Source organism: Cryptomeria japonica, chromosome 4 (genome assembly GCF_030272615.1).
Source record: "Cryptomeria japonica chromosome 4, Sugi_1.0, whole genome shotgun sequence".
Lineage (NCBI taxonomy): Eukaryota > Viridiplantae > Streptophyta > Pinopsida > Cupressales > Cupressaceae > Cryptomeria > Cryptomeria japonica.
The window spans coordinates 77,397,136-77,404,879 of NC_081408.1; positions in this window are offsets into that span (position 1 = coordinate 77,397,136).

A 7,744-nucleotide genomic window follows, 5' to 3' on the forward strand; every position below is an offset into this window, starting at 1 on the left:
CCCCACTATAGTTTTTCTCTCGAACCAAGAGTTTCTGCGTAACCAAAATATATGTGTTATGGAGTGAATCATGTATGATTGTTACTCATTTGTTTTAGCTTTATGTTATGTTACAGTAGTCTTTGGTTTATGCATAATAGTAAAGATATTGTTGAGAAAAGGATTTGAAGTACTGATTCACCCCTCCCCTCTCAGTACATTAGCTTTCCATATTGGGCCTAACCCAGTCAAGGTGAGATGAGTGACACTTGTCTTCTCCTTCCCCCTTCCTCTCAACCTTTACCTTTGCTCATAGCCATTCAAATCTGTAGATCTAATCATGACCATTGATTTGAGCCACATCATCTAATCCTCTCAAAGTCTATAAAATCAAGAGCTTTAGTTGAGAGAGAGTTAGACTTCAAGAGACTGCAAGTGCATTTTGCAAACCAATCTTATGCATCCATGAGTTTTTGAAGAAAATAGCAAATAACAAATATCAATTATCATATAGCATTATCATATAGCATAATCATGTAGTATTGTATATCATAGTATCAGTTAACTAAAAGTTATCAGTCCATTCTTCATATGCCATCTTGGAAGCCAATAGTGCATTGTCTAAGAGCACACCATCTATAACCAGGAATAGTGGAGTTAGGACACAATGAGGCATAAGCCATGAAGGTAAAAATAGCATTTTTATTTCATAAGTACTTCATGTAGTTTCATTGGTTGAATTTGGATTTCCTGTATGCATTTCCATTTGTATTTTGTGAAACTAACTTATTACAGGTAACATTCTGAGGATGAAATTCAAGCTCACACAAAATGAATTGTATTGTTCTTTAAATAACCATTATTAACCATTGTTAATTATTGGATTGAAGATTAATTTTTTCTATGATAACACCATGCACACATGAGAAATAATTTATATGATCAAATATCAACTTTTGTATATATAAAAATGTCAAATGATTACAAGTGTATGTCCATACACAAATATGGCATAAAAGCCAACTCAAACAAAATGTATGTCTATATACGTGAATGTATGTCCATATACAAAATATACATGCCAACTAGACATGTAAGCATCCCAAAACTATCTATAACATCCTAAGCTACTGATGGATCATTAAAATTGATTATCTTCACCGCAATGCTTGGCTCTGAAGGATCTTGCACAAGAAAAAACAAACCATGATTAAGATTGGTTATATTATATAACTCACATTCAAAAAGTTAACATAAAAATTAACTATAATTGAACTATTCTTGTTTACCTCATCTCCATGTTTTCTCTTTGGCTTTGGAGGACTCTTGATGTATGTCTTCAGTAGAGGAGGTATGTTTTCAATATTTTCATACACAACCTATATATGTTCACAAACATGACATTGATACAAGTTAGCATATAATTGTCACTGATAATAACAAATTATATCTACTAAACATAAAATAAAATAAACACACATGTACTTGAGGCATCTCTTTTGCTTCTTCTTCTTCATCTTCAGGTATAGTGGGTGTAGTCAACAAGGATGTGAAGCCAAGAATATTTTGTACATATACACAACAAGTATATGAAACTATCAATCTATGTCTAGACGTGTATAATCATTATAAGTTATTTAAACTATTCATTGAATCATTTTTACATTCAATTACCTTTCCCTTGTCTCCAACTGCACTACCAAATCCTCAATCATACAGCCCTGTACTCATGCTACTTGTGTCCTACAAGAGTAAAATAAGATATATATGCAAGTTACTACATAATGTAATTAATATCAATATAAATGATGAGCATGTATGTACAATAGAATACAAATGAATAGGTGCAATAATATATGTATCGTGAAGCTATCAAGGCCAAATGAAATGGTCATCAAGGTGCCCTTCTCGATCTATGTCAGCTCCTCCTCTATCATCAATTGTTAAATAGGCCATGTAAATAAAAATTAGTACTTAATATTATCTAGATTATAAATATTCATTTAAAATATAGAATGAACTGGGAAAATACAAATCTTACCACTACATCATCAATGTATGATGAAGGTGCCTCCTCGCCTCTAGCATGCGAGGACTCTCTAGGGTATCCTCCAGTCTCTGTCATAACATCTGGTGCATCGTGCATCTCATGCACCTCATAATCTGTAGTGTGCTCAGGAGGATCAATAGGCTGTCCAACTGGACCCAAGCATACATGCCCACACATGACACAACTATGGGGCACACAAATGCATGGAACCAAGGAGGACATGTCAATGCCACCAGATGCACCACTACCATCAAAAGTAGGCTGAGCTTCTGCTCCAGCTTGAGAAACCAAAAGGCTACTCAAAGAGTGAATAGTCAATATGGTCTATGACGCTGCCTCATAGATGGTATCTAGATGCTACACTGGAGGTGGGGTATCAATAGGAGGAGGGGGGACATATGGGCCCTAGACTACTCCAATTGCCCCAGGTCTATTTTGGGCATACCTAAACCCACACCCTAGAAATTTTGGATGTCAAAGTAGTTCACATGTTTTCCTAAAACAAACTTAGAATACAATTTTTTGATGAAGTAGAAGGGGACATCAAGATTGTTGTTGGGTGGTTTATTGAAAACCATCCACCAGTGATCCCAAAATTTTTTCACAATACCATCATTTGTACACCATTTAATAGAAAGTTTTATTTTTTCAGGGTCTACGGGTTGACCAGTGCGGGGATTCACAAACAATGCGGCAATAGCAGCTTTGGATATCTCAAGATCCTTAATCTCCATATAGGACAAGTCATTCGCATATTGTTCCCTCATAGAATTTTGCCACAAAAGAGTGGCATTGTACTCCTCAATGACAATTTTTATACTCTTTTTGATCGACGTGAGGGGATCAAACATTGGGTTCAAGCGAGGGATCCTATGATAAACATTTGGAATCCCCCTCAATTGGTTAAAATTTTGTGCAATTAAATCTTGAACTGAGGGAGGTTTTGGCAAAGGAGGGTTTCGTTGTTGCGGTTGTGGTTGATCAATTTTTTCACTGTTATTCCCCATTTTAACCTAATTGAATGTAAACAATTAAATTTGAACAATTTTGTATTTGATTTTAAAAAACCTAGTTTTCATGAAAAAAACATATTTTGAATGAAAAAACAAATAAACATTTTAAGAAAGCAAAAATCTGAATAAAAATGATGAAAAACAATAAAAATCCTACCTTTTAATGGATCTTTTTGCAAATTTGGGTCACAATATCGGATATCGGGTCCAACCGTATATCGGATTTTAAAAAAATTGTGCGGCTAGTGGGTGAAAAATAACTCACGCGCTATCACAGTCCACTTATATTGTCTCAAAAAATCGGATATCCAATAAAATCCGATAATATCGGATTTTTATAGTTAAATTATTTTAAAATAACATTATATTCTATAATATAATAATATATTATATAATATAATATAATATAATATAATATTATATTATATTATATTATATAGTTTATAATATTATATTATATTATATATTATATAATATTATATTATATAATATAATAATATATTATGTAATACATTTTTATATTATATAATATAAATTATTATATTATATTATTATATATTATATAATATATTGTAATAAATAATATATTATATATTACATAATATATAATATATAATATATTATTATACATTATATAATATATAATTTATTTTTTGGTATAAAACTACCTATAAAATTTGGATATCCAATATTCTCAAATATATGATTTTATCTGATATCCGATTTGCTTAGGTGTTTACCATGCCAAGCAAAAAGTCAACATAGATTTTAGCATTTTTAGGCGAGTGGAAAAGGCTATTTTTTTAACATCGCCACTTTTTGGTCCCCCATGATCTTGCACTAACTTGGATAGCTAAGATAACTGCTTGAAGCATTATTAACCTCCCCACCCAAGAAAGCCACTTCTCCTTCCATGAATTTATTTTTTGGTCCATTTTTTATCTTCAAAGGATTCCACAATTAGGAATTCCTCAAGCCCCTATCTATAGGGATTCCCAAGTAGGTGCAAGGTAAGGCACCCTTTTTGTAGTTGAAGATTCTAAGGATTCTATTCTCCATTGATACTGAAGTGGAAAAGAAGAAGATTTCTGATTTATCCTTATTAATCACTTGGCATGAAGCCTTACCATAGGATTTCAGAAGATCCTAAAAATGGGATGCTTCCATGGGATTTGCAAATCCGAGAAGAAGGTTGTAATCAGCAAATTGTTGATGCATGGCAAAACAATTAGTAGTAATCTTGATTCCTTCCAATTCCTTAGAGGAGTGCTTAGATTTTGTAGCTCTACCCAAAGCTTCTACCATTATAATAAAAAGAAAGGGAGAAATTGGATCACCTTAACAAATTCCTTTCGGGGAAGAGAATAAACCATCTAGTTTACCATTAAGAAGAATAGACAATCAAGGCATGGAAATGCATTCAAAGACCCAATTAATCCATTACTTGCTAAAACCAAAGGCCTACATAATTTTGCATATGCTTTATCATATGCTTTAGAAATGTCTAATTTCACTATTATTTTTAGCCTTTTCATGTTTTGGAGGGTATGGATTGCCTCCTTGGCCACAATAACCCCATCTAGGATCGAACGCCCTGGGAAAAAACCTATTTTCTCTTCTGAAATAATGATATCCATAAGAGGTTTCAGCCAATTTGTCATTACCTTGGAAAGGATTTTATAGATAGTGCTATAGAGAGAAATCAGTCTAAAATCCTCTAAATGGGTTTCTTTATCCTTCTTGGGAATAAGGGCTATGAATGTATTATTAATTTCCTTTAAAAGGTTTCCTAATCTTTTACCATTGTCCAACGCCTTTACTAAATCATTCCCAAGGATCTCCCAGAACTTCTTAAAAAAACTAGTCTAAAATCCATATGGACCCAAGGCTTTGTCAGAGGGTAGTTAGTTAAGTGCAACTAGAACTTCCTCCACTATGATACTAGCATTCAACACTCTATTTTGGTCTTCTATGATCATTTTTGGAATCAAAGATAACAACTTCCTTTGCTCATTTAGGTCAAAGCCTACTTTATTATTGAGCAATGAGGAGAAAAAGTGGACCATTTTTTATAGCCACTGGATCAACAACAAAACAGTTACCTTGAATTTCTAGTCTATAAATTTTGTTTATATTTCTTTGGATCCTTGTGACATTATGGAAGTATTTAGTGTTCTTATCCCCAGCTTGAAGCCAACCTTCTCTTCACTTTTGCTTCCAAAAAATTTCCTCTTTGGACAAAATATCCTCATACTCAGCCAACAAATATTTTTCCTCTAGAAATAGATTTTGTGTTGTTCCTTTGTTGATGACCTTTTCATTCAAAGCTTCAAGTTGAGCTTCCAAATTCTTTTTATAGTAAAGATATTCTTGAAATGTGAAGAATTATAGTTTAACAATTGTTTTTGACATATTTTAACTTGGACACAAAATAGAAAATCTTAGATCCATCAAAGCTAACTTCTTTCTGCCATTGACTAATCAAAGTTAGAAAATTAGCATCCTCTGGTTGGGATCCAAGAACACTGAGAGGGGGGGGTGAATCTGTGTTCTGCTGGAATGAACAGTTTTTAACTTTCTAGACCATGCATATATATACTAATAAACAAATAAACATATAACAAGAAGAAAATAAACCATCCACATAAAGAACACCATAACACATAGAATTTATATGTGGAAAACCTCAATGAGGAAAAACCATGGTGGGATTTGTGACCAACAATATCAGTTCATTAGCCATATGAAAAGATATTACATATAATAGGGGCCTGCACTTGTAGAAAGGCACACTACCTAGAGCATACTGCTCATCACTAAAGAGCCTCACTGACTAAAAGCTTTCTGCCAAAGTAAATTATTGAAAATGAACTCAAGAATGCATCTACTATGCCAAATAGAGTTTTGGTTTTGGTTCTTCTCTGTATTGGTTCATAAACTCTACATGACTACTGGTATCTCTCCTCCTCCAAGAATGCTTTCCAAGCTATCAATAGATCATCGCATGATATGGCATTCACATACAAAATAATCTCCATACATCTATTTCACATCATACAGTTATGATATATTCTCCTATATCCACACATATCATATATCTTGTTTCCTTACAAAAATAACCTAACAAACTGACCTATATACCTATTACAAATGATATTCCTTATGTCGGCTTACAATACATTTTAAAAAATATCAGTCTTGACAATAGTAATTACAAAATTATTTAAATAAATTCACCTTGATGTTGGCTTCCAAAGAAGTATTGATGTCGGTGCTGGTGTAGCCCTGAATGCTCCAAAGTCGGTATCTATTGGTATATGCTTCCTCATGCCAGTTTATGAATTCCATCATATCTTGTTGTCATCAATGATAAAAAAATGAATCCAATAAGTGTCAATTGCCAACAATCTCCCCCTTTAGCATTGATGGCAACACTCATGTGAAAAATGGATTCCCAGCTGATATGCTCCCCTTGAGCAATACACTCCATTTGAAATGTGTTTCCTTGATATTTTTCACATATGAACATACTCCCCCTTTGAATTTAATGCCAAATACCAGTGAAAGAATAAAAGAAATAAAAGAATACTGTTAGTTTCACTAGAGATTAGTAATCTTCAGGATTTTCGGGTATGCCTTTTGAAATAACTGAAGATATGTATCCCAGCCAGATTTGAAGGTATCAAAAATTGATGCAAGTCCACTTAGTAAGTGGGGAAGTGTTTCTTTCTCTTGGATATTTTTTGGTGTGGGTTTAGCTATCATATCCGTGAACTCTTTCTTGTGAACACCCAATGAATCTAGTCTAGGACTTACCAATTCTCTTAGATTTCTTTCTCTCCTCATGATTTTATCTCTCTCCTCAAAAGCAAAAATTTGGTTCTCCAAGGACAAAATTTGTCCATCAATAGATGTGGTTAGTGTAGTCAATCCATCAAAAGAGTTAGTAATTTTAGCCATCTTATCATATAACTCCTTCAAACTTCTATCTACATTAGTTGTAAGACTTTCTATGTTACAACACACTCTGTAGATATTTGTACATTATTTTAAACAAACTTCAATAGGGATAAGTTTGTCCTCAATTTTCTTCTTCCCTGTTTCTATAAGTTGATCAAAAGTTGTTCTTTTTGCTGTTGTGAAATTGTCCAAAGCCCGTCAGTCTGCTATCTACCTCCGAGATTTAAAATTGTTGGATATGTGCTCTACTAGAGTCTTGAGATTACCCAAAGGGCTTGCTCCATATTCAATTTGACAGTCAGGTAATAATCTATGTAATACAGAGACTGATTGATCAATTAATCCTTTATCTACAATACCTTCCTTTAGTAATTTTTGAGTAGCCATCAACATTAATTTTGTTGGACTCGACTCAGAGACTAATTTCTTCTCAACCTGAGAAGTGTCAAAATCCAAAACCTTTGTCGGGGAATCAGTTTTACCTGCCAGTATGGACTCAATGGCTTTTACCTTGTCCATCTCAACCTCTATTGCACCGGTGGCTTCTCCACTTGGTGCAGTGTCAGTTACTGTTGATGGAGTATTATCCATAGAATTTCCAGTGTCTTGTATATTGCCTTGCTCGAAAATGGTATGTGTTGGTACCAACTATACACTCTCCTTAGTTGTTGGTTGTGTTTGAGTATCTATAGTTACTGCCAGTTATGTCAAAATTGGAGTTGAACTACCCAAAATACCTTTC